Source organism: Ipomoea nil, unplaced genomic scaffold, assembly GCF_001879475.1.
Source record: "Ipomoea nil cultivar Tokyo-kokei standard unplaced genomic scaffold, Asagao_1.1 scaffold3069, whole genome shotgun sequence".
NCBI lineage: Eukaryota > Viridiplantae > Streptophyta > Magnoliopsida > Solanales > Convolvulaceae > Ipomoea > Ipomoea nil.
Genome location: NW_017619497.1, coordinates 9,146,514 through 9,165,243, shown reverse-complemented (window position 1 = coordinate 9,165,243; position 18,730 = coordinate 9,146,514). Strand labels below are relative to the sequence as shown.

The 18,730-nt window shown below is 34.5% G+C and overlaps 2 long non-coding RNA genes across 2 annotated transcripts in view; one reads left to right on the top strand and one right to left on the bottom strand.

Annotated features, from left to right (window-relative positions):
• The window catches only part of LOC109164896, a 21,654-nt gene extending 12,643 nt beyond the window's left edge, over positions 1-9,011 (bottom strand). The window contains exons 1-2 of the long non-coding RNA XR_002051442.1: positions 9,000-9,011; positions 1,652-1,659 (exon numbers count right to left, since the gene is read on the bottom strand). This is a non-coding gene — a long non-coding RNA (uncharacterized LOC109164896). The remainder of the gene's footprint in view (positions 1-1,651; positions 1,660-8,999) is intronic.
• LOC109164895 overlaps positions 8,575-18,730 on the top strand; it is a 20,918-nt gene continuing 10,762 nt past the window's right edge. The window contains exons 1-2 of the long non-coding RNA XR_002051441.1: positions 8,575-8,586; positions 10,431-10,433. This is a non-coding gene — a long non-coding RNA (uncharacterized LOC109164895). The remainder of the gene's footprint in view (positions 8,587-10,430; positions 10,434-18,730) is intronic.

Genomic DNA, 18,730 nt, shown 5'->3' with positions numbered 1-18,730 from the left:
TATGAGATTGTAGCATTCAACTTATTTCAACTCCTTAAAGAAATAGTTTCGAGGCATAACCTCTCTTTTTTCACCAAAAAAAAAAAACAAAAAAAAAAAAAACTCCTTAAAGAAAAAACAAAAAAAAAAAAACACTTTGAACTTCCAACAAGGGTGCAATTTAAAAAATCAAAACTTGAATTTGACTAATCTCTATTTTTTTGGCCAAGGACCTTGTGAATTTGTGATCTAGTGACACTAAATTGCTCTTTCATATGGGAGATTTTGGGTTTGAGCCTCTGTGAAGGCGTATTATATACTTTTTTTTTTTAGTTTGAGTTTGAGCCATTCAAACTTAGATTGAGTGCACTAAATAAAGATTATTTTTTCTATTTTGTACACAAAAATTATAATAACAAATATTTTATAATAAAAAATCATAACAAAATTTAATACTTCGTCATGATTTTTTACTAGTTGTTGACGTCGTCGTATGCTCCAAAGTCGCATCCATGTCTTCTCGCCGCGTTGCTGTGTCGGAATGCCGTCCGTGAAGGGGGTTTGCCGTCTAGGATGGATTGCCAGTAGTGGGAGGGTGTGCGTCAATTCATATGTTGTTCAATCCTACCGTACTTACACTTCTTCAATTATGGTGTAATATCAATATTTAATAATATTCCGTAATTAGACTTCTTTTGCATTGCCTTAATTACCCTTTTTTCCATTAATTATGATTCTGTAATTATTCTTTTGCCTTAAATCTAATCCATTCATCTACTCTAATCTTATGACCCATATTTGTCCTTACGTTTGTATTTTAAGGGTGTTTGCGTGTGAATGCAACCATATATATATATATATATATATATATATATATATATATATATATATATATATATATATATATATATATAACTTAATTAGGCTAACGAGCAACTCAAACTTTGTATTAAGAGGTTCGAATTTCGGTTTGATTCATTACTTGAATTATTCAAGTTCAAACTTATATTGACAATAGCTAAATCAAATTCAAATACTTGTCTAGTCGAACTTAACCAGCTCACGTGTAACTTAACTCCACTTTATATCTAACAAATAGCAGGTCATAATAACAAAATCAAAATGGCATGTGTCTGAAACTTTTTTCTTGATTTCTATCCGAAGTGATATTATTCATTTCGGGACAAGTGTCATAACTTTTTAAAATTATTAAGTAATAAAATAAAGTACTAAAATCTGAAATAAATTGCGATTCAAATGGGGTGAAAAGAATGAGGACGAATTTTGCATATAATCAAGCAATATTTGGTTTGAATAATTAAATAATAGACATGTTTTATTATGAAACAAATATAAATAATATAATATAAATAAATTGTGTGAGGCAATGGGGTGAAAAGAATGATGATGAATTTTGCATATATATAATCAAGGAACTTTTGGTTTGAAGAATTAAATAGACATGTTTTATTATGAAACAAATATAAATAATATAAGTATTTATTACCCCTTGATTAGGCATATGACAGATGACAAATTTGTGTTACTACAATAATTAGTATTTGTGTTTGTTTAGTAAAGACGGAGATTTTTTTTTTTGAAAGTAGTAAAGACGGAGATTTAATTATGTGTAATCATTAAATATATATATAGTGCGTATTTGTGTTTTTACCTTTTTGACTATAAGTCTATTATTATTATTATATTCAATGCGGGATAACAGGAATCTCTCATGTATTGAGAGAAGTGATTAATAAATGCGTTGACGCCTTTGTTAATTTCGGTCAAATAGGTACTTGGGAAACCGTTATGGTGAATTAATTAGGGAAATTCTATTCACACCACCTATTTTGCTATTTGTACCATCTATATAATAAGTTAAATAATAACTTTATAGGTGATGCAAATAGCAAAGTGTTATCTGACCACCATTAATAAATGTGATCAAAAAGTAATATTTATTGTTATTATTTTTCAAAATCAACATATTAAAAAAAAAAAAAGAAGGAGATCCGTCACCTTCTCCGGTGAGAAGGCAGCCCAATGGGTCGCCTTCTCACCGAAGAAGGCAATCCAGGTGGGCTTCTACCTGGGTTCCCTTCTCCGGGGAGAAGGCAACCCACACCCACCTGGGTTGCCTTCTTCGGTGAGAAGGCGACCCACTGGGCTGCCTTCTCACTGGAGAAGGCGACGTTTCATTGTTTTTTTTTTTTTAATAAATTAAATTTTGAATTAATTAATTATTATTTAAATCTAATAAATACAGTTTTATTAAGGTGGTGCAAATAACATTTTCACCACCCATTAGGCTATTTGCACCACCTATGTATTTATTATAAATTACCACCTTTTTATACTTTTAATGTACTTTATACTTCATTTTAGTCAAAGGGTGATGCAAATAGCAACTACCATTGATTACTGGATGAAGTGAAAACTCTCATTTTGTTGTATACAACTAGAGCAATCACGTGTATTAGAATGTAATCTCAGCCTAATTTTTAAATACAAAATCATCGGACAAAATTAAGGCTCTCCTTTTGTTGTATACAACTAGAGCCGCAAATTATGCTATGCAATGATGTACACGGTTACAAAAACGACGTCGTTTTAACTAAAAATGCGCGTCCCACTTTTAAAAAAATCAGATTTGATTTCTGGCAATAGCATTTTTTATGCATAATTTGAATTATATATCCACAATGAATGAACTAAATATCCACAGTGAATGAATAACTAAAAATCCAGAATGAATGAACTAAATATCTACAATGAATGAACTAAATATCCACAATGAATGAACTAAATATTCACAATGATTTTTTTTAAATGGAAAACACGTTTTTAGTCAAAACGACGTTGTTTTACAATCGTGTGCACCATGCGTGGTGCACACGGTTGCACAGCATAACTATTCAACTAGAGCAATCATGTGGGTTAGAATGTAATCTCATGTTAAAATTTTAAATACAAAAACGTATACAACTCATTTAATTATTAGTAAATATTATCATTATCTATAAAAGTAGCCTCGATCAAAGATTCAAAGAGAACTTTTTTGTTGAAATTTTTGTTTTGTTGGAAGAAAGAAATAATTAGAAAAAGCTAACATTTAAACAATAAATTCGTATTGAATTTAATCTTCCAAATGGAAGTCCAACCCGGATACCATTAGACCATATAGTCCTGGTAGGCGTTATTGGTTCTTTGTGTTTCAGTAGATTGAGAAAGTATATGAACAGATACTACAATGTAATAGAGCCAGTAGCTTTCAAAAAGATACATTCTATGTGTTATCACAAGGATCCGAAACGAAATAATCATTTTGAGAAGGAAATGGTATGGCAATAATGAGGATGAATTTTGCATATACTAAATATATAATTAAACAACTTTTGGTTTGGTTAATTAAAAACAAATGTTTTATTATGGAACAATTATAAATAATAATAATAATAATAATAATAATAATAATAATAATAATAATAATATGACGAAAGAAACATGCAACCACTACTCAAAAGTATGTGCCGGGTAAATTCCGTTCTTTTGTAATTGCACGCGAATTACACGAAAAAGATAAATCACATTAAAAAAATTCTATGCATCCGGCTCAATTGAGAGGTACCTCTTAAATAAATTAGGATATGATAAATGCGTCTTGCTAGTTGCTACAATAGTCAATAGTACCATTTAATCAATACGAGTAATCTAATTTACAAGAAAATCATCAAATATAATAATGAGATAAAGACGAGCCGAATGAAGGAGATTGTGCAATCTATGGTTAAAGAGACGAAAAAAATTGACGTAGAAAACAGATCAAAAATTTTTAAAAAATAATAAAAAATGAAGAGACGTCAAATTGTGTAGATTCAATTTAAAACTGGAAAACCGAAACTTAAAAAAAAAAAAAGAAGAATTGTCCAAACCTCAACGTAGAAAACGGGAAAAAGTCATTGCTTAAAATATGGTTTTATAGAAAAAGGTCATGGGACGATCAAAAGTGTCCAAAATATAATAATTTGGGTTGTTAAATAATAAAAAATAATTATATGAGATTAAATTTGAAATTGCAAACAAAGACAAGTGACATCCACTAGAATTAACTCGATTATATTCAATACTAACGGTATTTTAGTAATTTCTTGAAAACATATTTATCGACCTAAATTTGATGATTGAGTTGGTGAAATATGATTACCATACCAAAAAATTACAAGTTTGATTTTTCTCATTAATACCTTTTTGATTGAGTCTGTTGTATATATGATTTACCTATAAGGGCCGTAATATAATTCTGAATTTGGAGGAAGATTAAATGATGGGTGATTGTGAAAAAAGAGGATTGTAAAAAGGATTAAACTTGTAATTAGGGATAAGATTAGTCAAATTATAGTCATTAGAGACAATTGGAATGCATGCAGATGAACATTTGACAGTTCACACTATATATTGTCTCTAGCTGCGGCAATTGGAGTCTTCACTTCTCACTTCTCACTTCTCACTTCTCACTCTCATCTCTATCTTTTTCTCTCTATTCTCTCTGAATCGTAGATTACAAGTGACCGGAAATGGTGGAGACGCTGTCCACAAGCTCCGGTTCCGGCGTTGATCCACGGCGGGATGTCGGAGAAGCCGCCGATTCCGAGATCAGCGTACCCTCGCCGGCGGATTCCTTCCGATCTTGGCTCCCTGTCGCTCCCAACCCTAATCTACCCGACCGTGAAGAGGGAGCCATCATCTCTTATCTGGACAACTTCTACCTGCAAAATCCGGCGCCGCCGCAGCAACAAGCTGAGCTTGAACTGAAAATGGTGACTGAGGATGGCGTCCCGATCGATTTGACGGCGCTGGAGAGGGGCGGAGATGACGCTTTCACCGAGGAATTGAAGCGGAGGACGGCTGGGATGGAGAGCAGGGAGCAGCTTTTCCGATTCATTGAGGGTTTGGGCGGTGAATGGCTCAATCGGAAACGGATGTGTGTGGATGCCAAAGAATTCACCGACGTTTTGCCCGCCGGCTGGAAACTGGTTGTAGCCATTAAACCATCGCGTGAGGGTCGCACCATACCTTACTTTTACAGATACATAAGGTATAATTAGTACTCCAAATCCATCAATTCAATTTTACATTTTTCATTCTTAATTACTTGAAAGAATAAATCAATTCAATTAAAATAATCACATTCATCAATTTTCAGATTCTAGTTCATTTAGATATAAACCCTAATTAAAAACATATACATATGAAGTCCAGATACAAACCCCCCAAAAAATCAAATTTTTTTCCTACATGATTTAATTTGTTATGATCGATCATCATATATACATCATTCACAGCAATATACTAACGAATAAAAATGCATCTACTCCCAATAAACTAAACTACATTTTGATTTTTCCATAACCCTAATTTTTATTTTACTTTGGTTTGATGATCATCACTCCATCAATTTGTATGCATTTTTATTTGTTTGAATGTGCCATCACCCTATCACCACTTTCATATATAGTTTGGTTGATTTGTATCAATGGAATATAATAATAATAATTTTCTACTGTACTACAGATTAAATATGTATGTTTAGGGTTTGCTATATGCTATTCTTTTGCTCGGTAGCCATTTAATTTCCTTCTAGTTGTCTGCTATTTTGCTATATATAGTAGTGCTATATATAAATTTCAAAGTTTGAATCTTTACCTTTCGATCGATTTAGTATTATTGAATATTAATAAAACTTGCTTTGCATAAATGTGGAAAGTGCACAGTACAGAATGTTTTGTTAAGCATACAAGTTAAATTAAGAAAGTATTTACTTATTTGTTACATATGCAACTAGTTTTTTACAAATTATTAATTGATTTAGTATTTCTGAATAAAATTTGCTTTGCATATATGTGGAAGGTGTATCAGTTTCATGGTTTATTTAGATTGAATTCTTAAATTTTTTATTAATATAAGTTGGTGTCTTATAAGTGATTTCCAACAAGTTTTCACTTTTTTAGATTGAATCTTGCATGGGCTATTTTTTTTTTTTTTTTTTTTTATGTATATACGTTAATATTTTATTAACATCATATCATAATACAAGATCAAATGTTAAATGTGATGTCTGCCTTTTTCATTGAACGAAATGAGATTATAGTTAGATACAATGTATTAATTAACCAAATTCTCTCATGTGTAGTGTGTGTGCGCGTGTATGTATGTGTATATATATATATATATATATATATATATATATATATATATATATATATATATATATATATATATATATAGTGTATATACACCAATGTACCACAAAACACACCACACACCAAAAAAATATACCACACCGCACCACACATAATGATGCATTTTCGAACACTTTATGATGCATTTATGCATACCTAATGGTGAGTGACAGTACGGTCGCATGGGAAACACTATCCGTACGATCGAGAACTTGACTGTGGCTCTGTTTGGCACGCCTAGCTGAAAGGCTTGTTGCTAGTAAATTAACTAATTGAAATTAAATGTTTGAAAACTTAATTGTTGAATTAGCTGGTAAGTAAAAAACATATATAAAAACATAAACTAAGATATATATATATATATATATATATATATATATATATATATATATATATATATATATATATATATATATAGACTGTGGCTCTGTTTGGCACGCCTAGCTGAAAGGCTTGTTGCTAGTAAATTAACTAATTGAAATTAAATGTTTGGAAAACTTAATTGTTGAATTAGCTGGTAAGTAAAAAAACATATATAAAAACATAAACTAAGATATTATGATTTTAATTAATGAAGGGTAAATGATATCATTTTTATAAATTAATAAAGATTATAAAAAAAGGAAAAAGTTTTTTTTTTCTAAAAAAAAAAAGAAAAAAAAAAAGTCCATGACTTATTTTGTAATGCTACTTGGGCTAGTGTTTCAAAATAAGTTATTATTTTAAATTCTCAATGTTTTACCAAACAAAACTTATAACTTATTTGCAAGTTAAAATATACTATCAGCTCTAAAATAAATCTACCAAATTAAACATAACTCACATGTTTATAATTTATTATCTTCTCCGCCTAAGCTTTGGACAAGGGTAACCGCCAGTCATCAAATGTGTGGGTGTGTAGTCATTATTATATCCCCACTTTCAAATTCCCAAGGGCATCCCAAAAGGGGATTTTGGATTAGTAAAATGGATTTTCACAAATGTGGACGTGAGTTTTTTTTAGGGAATCTTAATACTGCAAATTGGAGTTCTTACCAGTCCCACTTGCAGAGATAAAAGAAAGAAGGAGAAGTTGAGGCGCACCTGCTATGCCCAGCTGGTGCACGCGCCAACTAGGCGCGTGAATAGACTATTTTTATTTATTTTTTATTTTTTTTCATGTGAGGCTTTTTTGTTTTTTCTTTCCTTTCCTTTTTCTCTTTCCTCTACCCTCTCTCTCCTACATGACTATGACAAAATTCCTTAAAAATACCTCACTATTGAGGTTGCCCTAAAGATTGCTACTCTTTTGAAAATAACTAGAGAATAGACAAGCGTTAAAGAGTCAAAAGTTCCTTCATTTAAGGAGCTTTAATTACTCTTAGTTACATTTTTTTTTTTTTTTTAAGTATAGGGGCGTTTTAGAAAAAGAAAGATATTTTCTCAAAACCCTGCTATTTGATGCGTGTAGTTATTTTATACTCCATATTAGGTAATCCTTTATTTGTGGTTATTAACAAAGATTAATTTATATACTCATTTGATACATATACAACTCGTTTTTTTTTTTAATGAATTATTAACATATTGATTTAGTATATATTACTCCGTACTAAATAAAACTTTGAATCTTTACCTTTTGATTTTCAGTCCCAGCGGTGAACAGTTTCCTTCGTGCATGGAGGTTGCAAGGTTTCTGCAATCCCAGTTTTTGTCCCTTCCTGCAGATCAGAATGTGGCTGTTATTCTCCGCGGGGAAGATGATGATGATTATGCGGCTGCTCTCAGGGAAGAAGAAGAAGAAGGGGATGGTGTCAGCGGTGATACTGTCCCATATATTGCACCTGAGCCGCACGGGGAGGAGATTCTGCCGGAGAGGACAGATAATCCGGCCGGCATTCATCAAATCCATGGGAAGTACTATTACTGTGATATTTGCGAAAGAGGGTTTGATGAACGCCTGGAGTTTAGACGGCACCGCAAGTTTCACCGGAAAACTCGCTCCGGGTACCGGAACCGGCCACCTCTCACCGACGGGGTGATTATGATTGACGGAAAATATGGGTGCCAGTTCTGCGGCAAGGCGTTCGACAGAAAAATCAGTTATGCTGGGCATGTGGGGATCCATTTAAGGCGCAATCTCAAATTCTCTGAAGTTGCTCCTCCTTTGCCTGCCAATACCTACTATGGAAAAGATCCAAGAGGAGGAGGTAGACCATATTCCAGGGTTGACGACGATGAATTATTGGACAACCTGAGACTTCTGTGTGAAGTTTCAGCGAGAGATGAAGATTATGAATTGGCCAACCTGAGACTTCTGAGTGAAGTTTCAGCGAGAGATTGGTGAAGAAGATGATGAATTGGCCAATCTGCTGAGAGTATAGATTGAGTTAATTAAACTGCTTAATTAGCTTCTTCAATCCCCATTTTGCAAGTATTAAACAAACTTGCCAGAATTGCTAGCTTCTGAATTAAACAAGGTAACAACATATTAATTAAACTAATTAATTACTTCGAGTGAGTGCTGATTGTAAGGAGATAATTGAATACAAGAGAGAGATAATCTGGTGGCCTGATCGGAAGTAAAAATAATCAAGTCTGCACGAGATTAGCACACCAAGTACAAATAATTTAGTATGCACAAAAGTTGCACGTGTACTGCACATCTTGTATTCAACATTGTGGATATTGTAGGAATTTCTTGAAAACACAAATAATATAGTTTGTTTCTTTTGTTTTGATTTTTTTTTCTTTTTTAAATTTCAATCACAACGTACTCCTAATTTAATTTCCCATCATAACCCAACATATATATCAATTTTCTTACTAGTTTTATCATATTTTAACGTCACCCCACCACTTTTAATTTTTATACCGGTCAGAAAATTACAACTTCAATTATTGCCAACATCTTTCTAATTGCAAAATCGGTGGCATGTCGCATGCATAGAGCTAGTCTTCTTATATGATGAGTTGTAAAGGACTAAAGTAACAAAATGTGAAAAGTTGATCGAGTACCTTCTGAAGTTGGATGAAGATGAAATGAGGGGTGTATGTGAAAAAAAAAAAGGATTAAACTTGCAATTAGGGATAATACAACACTTCACACTATATCTATATCAAGTCCAGGTTATCTTCTATGTTCATTTCTGCTCTCTTTCACTCTCTTCTCAACAAAAGAGATGATTTTTTTTTCTTTCAATTTTTTTTTTTTTTAGTTAATACCCATTTTGGTCCTCCGACTATTAGCTAATACTCGATTTAATCTCAAAATATTAAAAGTACCCAATTTAGTCCTTTAACTTTTAAAACATTACCCAATGTGGTCCTCTGTTACAATTGCTATCTATCTACCGTTATTTTGAAGGGCATAAGCGTCATTTTGAAACAATAGAATTTGGAATTCTATGATGCTTAAGTTCAAGGACATAAGTTTAGCAAAACCTGTACAAGATTGCAGAGCGGAAGTTCTCAGATATCTTATTCACCTCAAACTCGATTTATTTTCTCGATTCACAAAACAAGCTATTGAATATTCAGAGCAATAAACAGTATTTCACCACACAAGGAAAAAAAAAAACATAAAAATGTCTCATTCTTCAATAATTATCAGCAAAATGCACATTCATGGATTAGATAGATAGAGAAAGAGGGTAGAGAGCTACCTAGGAGAAATATGATCACGACCGAGCTAACCTTCGATGTTACAGCCCCAGGCATAAACATGGCCTTCACAAGTGACGGCGAGGGAGTGGAAGTGGCCGGCAGCGATGCCGGTGACATCACGTGGGAGGCCTGGAACGGGAGTAGGCTCGTGGGCGTCGAAGCCTAAGCCCGGTATGGACATCGGCAGGCGCAAAGCCCCGTGGCCATCGCTAAAGCTCATCACGGTTGTACCCTGTTGGTGCATATCCACCGCCTGGTCAGTCCGATCAAGATGTCGGACGGCGAGATTCTCCGTCTCTTTAGTGAATGCAGCATCATTTGTACCTGATCGCTGAGGTCCGATGAAATGGATCCTCAGTCTTGACAAAGTGAGTGTGGCGTAACAATTGGGTTGGTGCGGGTCCCAAAGAAGGTGCTTTATCAACTAAAATGATGCTTATGCCCTCAAAATAAGGGTGGATAGACGATAATTGTAACGGAGGATCACATTGGGTATCGTTTTAAAAGTTAGCAGACTAAATTGAATACTTTTAATACTTTGGGACTAAATCGAGTATTAGCTAATAGTCAGTGGACCAAAATGGGTATTAACTAAAAAAAAAATTCATCTCTTTTTATTTTTGCTCTGAACGGATAACTTGAACAAAAATGAAAGATGTCGGCGGGAATCCTCTTCTTACCAGAGAGTTGATGGTGACACTTGTTTATAATATGCTATAAGCTATAAAATAAATCAACCAAACATAACTCACATGTTTATAATTTATTATCTTCAATTCTCCGCCTAAGCTTAGGACAAGGGTAACCGCCAGTCATCAAATGTGTGGGTGGAGTGTGTAGTCCTTATTATATCCCCACTTTCAAATTCTCAAGGACTACTCCTCTTTTGAAATTAACTAGAGGATGGACAAGCGTTAAAGAGCCAAAAGTTCCTTCATTTAAGGAGCCTTAATCGCCTCTTTAGTTACATGTTTTTTTTTTTTTTTTTTTAAGGTATAGGAGCGTTTTAGAAAAATAAAGATATTTCCTCAAAAGGCCATGATAAAACGCTGCTATATATTTGTTGCGTGTAGTTATTTTATATTACGTAATCCTTTATTTGTGGTTATTAACAAAGATTAATTTATATATTCATTCGATACATATACAATTGAAGTATGTGCTCCATCTCAACTAAAAGCCTAAGCTAATAGTTGGATTGCACATTAATGGCTATACAGCATGTGCTCCATTTCAACTAAAAGCCTAAGCTGATAGTTGAATTGCACATTAATGGCTATATGCTCACATATACAACTCGTTTTTTTTTAAATGAATTATTAATATATTGATTTAGTATATATTACTCCGTACTAAATAAAACTTTGAATCTTTACTTTTTGATTTTCAGTCCCAGAGGTGAACAGTTTCCTTCGTGCAAGGAGGTTGCAAGGTTTCTGCAATCCCAGTTTTTGTCCCTTCCTGCAGATCCGAATGTGGCTGTTATTCTCCGCGGGGAAGATGATGATGATTATGCGGCTGCTCTCAGGGAAGAAGAAGAAGAAGGGGATGGTGTCAGTGGTGATACTGTCCCATATATTGCACCTGAGCCGCACGGGGAGGAGATTCTGCCGGAGAGGACAGATAATCCGGCCGGCGTTCAAATCCTTGGGAAGTATTACTGTGATATTTGCGAAATAGGGTTTGATGAACGCCTGGAGTTTTCACGGCCCTGCAAGTTTCACTGGAAAACTCGCTCCGGGTACCGGAACCGGCCACCTCTTACCGACGGGGTGATTATGATGGACGGAAAATATGGGTGCCAGTTCTGTGGCAAGGCGTTCGACAGAAAAATCAGTTATGCTGGGCATGTGGGGATCCATTTAAGGCGCAATCTCAAATTCTCTGAAGCTGCTCCTCCTTTGCCTGCCAATACCTACTATGGAAAGGATCCAAGAGGAGCTAGTAGTGTTAGACGTAGACCATATTCCAGGCTTGTTGACAATGAATTATTGGACAACCTGAGACTTCTGTGCGAAGTTTCAGCGAGAGATGAAGATGATGAGTTGGCCAATCTGAGACTTTGAGTGAAGTTTCAGCGAGATCGAGATAGATGAAGAAGATGATGAATTGGCCAATCTGGGAGTACTGTTGAGTGAAGTTTCAGAGAGATTGAGTTAATTAAACTGCTTGAACTTTTAGAATATAATGAGAATGAAGCAGCCAGATCGATCAAGCAGATACTACTTCAAGTGATTGCTGATTGTAAGTACAAATACAAATAATTTAGTATGCACAAAATTTGCACGCGTGCTGCACATTTGGTTACTCACAACTCCTAATTTAATTTCCCTTTATAACCCAACCCTAATTTAATTTCCCATCATAACCCAACCTATATATCAATTTTCTTACTAGTTTTATCATCATCATATTTTAATTTAATGTCGCCCCACCATTTTTAATTTTTATACCATAAAATTACAACTTCAATTATTGTCAACATCTTTCTGATTACAAACTCGGTGGCCTGTCGCATGCATAGAGCTAGTCTTCCTATATGATGAGCTGCAAAGGACTAAAGTTACAAAATGTGAAAAGTTGATCGAGTAGCCTTGTGAACTTGGTTGAAGATGAAATGAGGGGTGTTTGTGAAAAACAAAACAAAAAAAATAAAAAAAATAAAAAAAAGGATTAAACTTGCAATTAGGGATAATACAACACTTCACACTATATCTATATCAAGTCCAGGTTATCTTCTATGTTCATTCCTGCACTCTTTCACCCTCTTCTCAAAAAAGTGATGATTTTTTTTTTTGTTAATATTCATTTTGGTCCTCCGATTATTAGTTAATACTCGCTTTAGTCCCAAAGTATTAAAAGTATCCAATTTAGTCCTCTAACTTTTAAAACGGTACCCAATGTCGTCCTCCGTTACAATTGTCATCTATCCACCGTTATTTTGAAGGGCATAAACGTCATTTTGAAACAGTAAAATTTGAATTTCTCTAATGCTTAAATTTAAGGCCGTAAGTTTAGCAAAACCTGTAAAGATTGCAGAGTGGAAGTTCTCAGGTATCTTATTCACCTCAAACTCTATTTATTTTCTCGATTCACAAAACAAGCTATTGAATATTCAGAGTAATAAACAGTATTTCACCACACAAGAAAAAAAAAAAAAAAACTAAAAATGTCTCATTCTTCAATAATCAGCAAAATGCACATTCATGGATTAGATAGATAGAGAAAGAGAGCTACCTAGGAGAAATACGATCACGACCGAGCTGACCTTCGGTGTTACAGCCCCAGGCATAAACATGGCTCTCACGAGTGATGGCGAGGGAGTGGAAGTGGCCGGCAGCGATGCTGGTTACATCACGTAGGAGGCCTGGAACAGGAGTAGGCTCGTAGGCATCGGAGCCTAAGCCTATGGACATCGACAGGCGCAAAGCCCCGTGGGCATTACTGAAGCTCATCACGGTTGTTCCCCCATCAGTGCATATCTACCGCCTGGTCAGTCCGATCAAGATGCCGGACGGCGGGATTCTCCGTCTCTTTAGTTAATGCAGCATCATTTGTACCTGATCGCTGAGGTCCGATGAAATGGATCCTCAGTCTTGACAAAGTGAGTGTGGCGTAACAATTGGGTCGGTGCGGGTCCCACGGAATGTGCTTTATCAACTAAAATGACGCTTATGCCCTCAAAATAACGGTGGATAGACGACAATTGTAACCGATGAGGCGAGGACCACATTCAGGACCGGGTTTTGGGCTGTGCTACCGCATAGGGTCCCAAATTTTAGAGGCCCCCCCAATTTTAGAGGCCCAATATTTAATTTTTACCTAGCTAGTTTAGAAATAAAAACAAAAAGTTTTCAATTAAACTTAAAATGTTTGAAGAAACGGTAGAAACATGTATTTATTGTATTTCAACTTGGAGGTCAAATGTTCAAAACTTGTGTGTTATTCCAACTTTTGACACCTTCCTTTTTTTTTTTAAATCCTTTTGCATTACGAGTTTGCGCACACTATAATTATTATTGTTATAATTGTAATTTATTCCGTAATATGTCTTTTGGTTTTTTCTTTGCGCATAGTAAAATTTTACCACCATATTATTATTGTTATTATTAGAAAAACTTACGGTATTGATTTTAACCTATTATTTACCTGAACAAGGCCACAAAAACTTACGGTATTGATTTTAACCTATTATTAGAAAAACTTACGGTATTATTTACCTGAAGAGGGCCTCATTTATTTACCTGAACAGGGCCACAAAAATCTAAAAATCGGCACTGACCACATTGGGTACCGTTTTAAAAGTTAAAGGACTAAATTGGGTATTTTTAATACTTTGGAACTAAATCGAGTATTAACTAATAGTCAGAAGACCAAAATGGGTATTAACTAAAAAAATATTTCTCTCCTTTTTTGCTCTGAACGGATAACTTGAACAAAAATGAAAGATGTCGGCGGGAATCCTCTTCTTACCAGAGAGTTGATGGTGACACTTGTTATCTAAGCCTCGTTGAAGTATAAACCCTAAATTAAAAACATAAAAACATGAAATCTCAATACTAAAAAAAAAAAAAATAAATAACTTTTTTGAGTATATGATTTAATCCGATCACCATATATACATTAATCACAATGATACAATAATGAATAAATATTGCATCTATCCCAATAAATTAAACTGTTTTGATTTGTCCATAGCCCTAATTTTCATTATACATTGATTTGATGATCATCACTCCATCAATATATGTATGCATTTTTGTTTGAGTACCATCACCATTTCGATCATGTGGGGCAAAATAGAACTAACATACAAACTAATGACTCACATATCTTAGTTAATTGTATATTACGCTTCATGTATAATAATAATATATTTTTTAAGGGTTTTTTTTTTTTTTTTTTGTTTTTTTTTTGTTTTTGTTTTTTTGTTTTTTTGTTTTTTGTTTTTTTTTTTTTTTTTTGCGGTGAATTATATTAGATGATTATAAACGTGTAATTAGTAATTACTACAACTATATTATAAAATTATCAATGACATTCATATTACCAATTACCAAATGAGCAATTGATCTAATTACATCGAGGACATATCATCATCGACGATAATAACTATCAAAGTCCATTTCATGAGAAAATTGACTTCTATGTTGTTGACCTCTATGATCTTTCTACCGCGCAACTAATGGTGACAAACACGTGAGCATTGTGGTCAGTTGAACTTTGTCATTTGACAATATAGATTCAAGTCTCTTGCATAACACCTTAGCTTCTATAATATTGTAACGAAAAGACTTGTGGCACAAAGGAGTTCAGGATCGTGCCTATATAATGGAATGCGATAATGACATGTGCGCAAAGTAATAATAATATGTCAACTACTATGTAGTGTGATGACACATTTGTTACCATTCCAAATAGGTGGTCAAATGTTTGAACCAACTCGTTTTTTTATGAGTTATTAATCGATTTAGTATTAGTGATGAATAATAAAATTTGAATTGCTTTTGCATATATGTGGAAGGTGCATCGAGTTGTTTGTTAAATATAAAAAGTTAGATTAAGAAAGTATTTTAAAAAAAATAAGGATGTAATATTTAGTTAGTAAATTTGGGATCGAGAAAAATTAATAGAAAGATGGAAATATTAAATAAAATTCCATAGGATCAATCTCTCTCCCTCTCTCTATGTGCGATTGTGCGTGTATCTCCATGAAAATATATTATCATTTCATGCTATATTAGATTGAAATTTTAAATTTTTTATTAATATAGGTTGGTGTCTTATAAGTGATTTTTTTTACAAATTAAATTTCCATTTCAGGTTGAATAATCTTTTGCTTTTGCTATTTTTTTATATGTATATATATTAAAGTCTTATTAATATCATATCCATAATACAAGATCTCATACTAAATGTGACACATTATGGTCTCTTTCATTGAATTTATATACAATGCATTAAAACTTACCAAATTCACTCAAACGTATAGTATATATTCTGCTTTCATGTAGACTCTTGAAACATATTTACAGTTTATCTCGATCTTCCTCTCAAGCTTAGGAGAAGATCAATGGAGTCCTTAAAGTTTTCGCAATCCCAGTTTTTGTCCCTTTCTGCAAATCAGAACCCAAATTCTGCACCTGAGAAGCACGGGGAGATTTTGTTGGAGGGGGAAAATAATCTGGTGGACGTTGAAATCAAAGGTGAGTATGACTGTGATATATGCAAAATGAGGTTTGATGATCTGACGGAGTATGCACGGCACCGCAAGTTTCACCGGAATACTACTCCGGCGGGGCGCCGGAAACGGCCACGTCTTACCGACGGAGCGATAGTGAAGGATGGGAAGTATGGGTGCCAGTTCTGCCCCAAGGTGTTCGACACAAAGATTAGATACAGTAACCATTTGAGACGCAGTGTCAAACATTCTGCGGCTGTAAACATGATTGCTCCGGTTGAAGTTGAAGCAGTGACTGGCATTACCTTTTATGGAATGGATCCAAGAACTGGTGTTAGAGATGAAGGAGATTCCTGGGTTCAGAACAAAGCAGCATTTGATAAAGAAGATGATGATGATGAGGATGAACTAGCCAACTTGAGACTCCTGAGTGAAGTTTCAGCTAGAGATAAAGAAGATGATGATGATGAACTAGCCAACTTGACCATTCTGAAACATGCATGACAAATGTTAATGGGAACATTCTGAAACAAGGTCACAATTTATGCCAATATATATGTTGTAACAAAATCCCCAATGCTACATTATATTGAGCAAGAAAAGTTTTTTTTTTTTTTTGAGATCGCTGTTAAGATCAAGCGTTTAGCACTTCATAAGTGATAAGCACTTGATCTTAACAAGTGATATCAGAATCAGGGTTTAAGGTTCCAATGCAATAATAATATACTTCTTAATATTTAAGATTGGGAAATTGTTGGATCAGTAAAAATCAAGTTCAACACTTGGTGGTTGGAGATTGTTGGGCAGTACGTGAAGAGACTTAGGAGTCGTTTACTTCATTCCTCTGTTTTTCCATTTCCAGTTTTATATTTCTCCATTAATCCAGTTTTTTTTTTTTCCATTCCTCCAGTTTTCTTTCTCCATTTATCCAGTTTTCCATTTCTCCATTTCTCCAATTTTTCATTTCTCTAACTTTCTATTTTGTTAAATACAATCATCCTATAGCATTTGTACATTTCAACAACAACAACAACAACAACAACAACAACAACAACAACAACAACAACAACAACAATAATAATAATAATAATAATAATAATAATAATAATAATAATAATAATAATAATAATAATAATAATAATAATAATAATACGCCCTTAGGTTGGGTTCAACCTTTGGTTGGCAGGTCTCATTAACGGAAGGGTGGAGTGCGAAACCATGGAGCACTGAACGTGTGCGAATGGAGGTTACCCATCTTGTTTCTTTGTGGCAGGGTCTATCAAGCCTAGATGCAAATATAATGCTATAACTGTGACTGCCCCTACGGTTAGTGTTCTGGAAGATGAAGCATATTTTGGTATTGTCATTTCAGACGGGGATGGGGATTTCTTGGCAGCTAAAAATGGTCCTCTGTGTTGTCTTAAAGATGTTCACTTAGCGGAGGTCATGGCTATTAAGGAAGTTTTATCTTGGACTAAGAATCAAGGTTTTAATTAATAAGGTTACGGTACGGTGCTTTCAAATTGTCAAATGATTTGTAACCTCGTTAATGGAAGTTTAATGGATTTGTTATATGCAGGCTGTGTGATTGGAGATTGCAATTTCGAAGACATTTTGAAGTGGTGTCAATCAAGTTTATCCCTAATCAGTGAATAAAGCCGCTCATGCATTAGCAAGAGCAGCTCATTCCCAAACTAGTCCTTCTATTTAGATTTCTTCAATTCCAAGTTAAGTTGTATTGAAAGATTGATTTAATAAAAGTTATGTTTTCCTTTTAAAAAAAAAAAAACTGTGCATAGTATGTAGGAATCAACCAGCAGAGACCTCCCTCACTCAATCACTGTTCACCCGTGTCATCTCCTCCAGTACTCTTCCATTTGGAGAAGTCCAAATTTGATTTCTTCAAAATTATACAGAGTTGGAAAATAGAGAAAAGTACACCCCCGCCCCCGCCCTGGCCCTGTGTCAAAAATGCAAGGAAATAAAGTGGAGTTTGAACTAGAAATAGTGATGGAGGATGATGGTGTCCGGATTGATTTCACGGCGCTGGAGAGGGGATGACGTGTTCACCGAGGAATTGAAGCGGATCGAGGAGGGGTGGGATGGAGATCGATAATCTGGTCGAAGGGAACAGATAATTTGGTTGACAACAGACATTCATCAAATCAAAGGTGACGACTATATGCAAACTGATCGAACTGAGGGAGGTTTGATGGACGCACGGAGTATGCACGGCACGGCATACAGGTTTCACCGGAAACGGCCACCTCTTGGCCATGGTTATCAAGAATAATATCCTTGATCCTCATGACCTCCGCGATAGTCAGACACTCTTCATCAATCCCGTCGCTCAATACCACCGCAGCTCGTCGGCATAATCTTCCAAGCCGCTGTTGCTGCTCTGGTTGGCCGCATTCGAACTCCATTTCACAACTCTCATTTCCATCCGACCCGAGTTTGAACTAGAAATGGTGACGGGATTGATTTCACGGCGTTGGAGAGGGGCGGAGATGACGTACGTGTTCACCCAACAATTGAAGCGGAGGACAGCGCGCGGCTGCGATATGATGGAGATAATCTATACCTGGTTGACATTCAAATCAAAGCTGAGGCCACTATAACTGTGATATATATATATATATATATATATATATATATATATATATATATATATGGTGCAAATTAA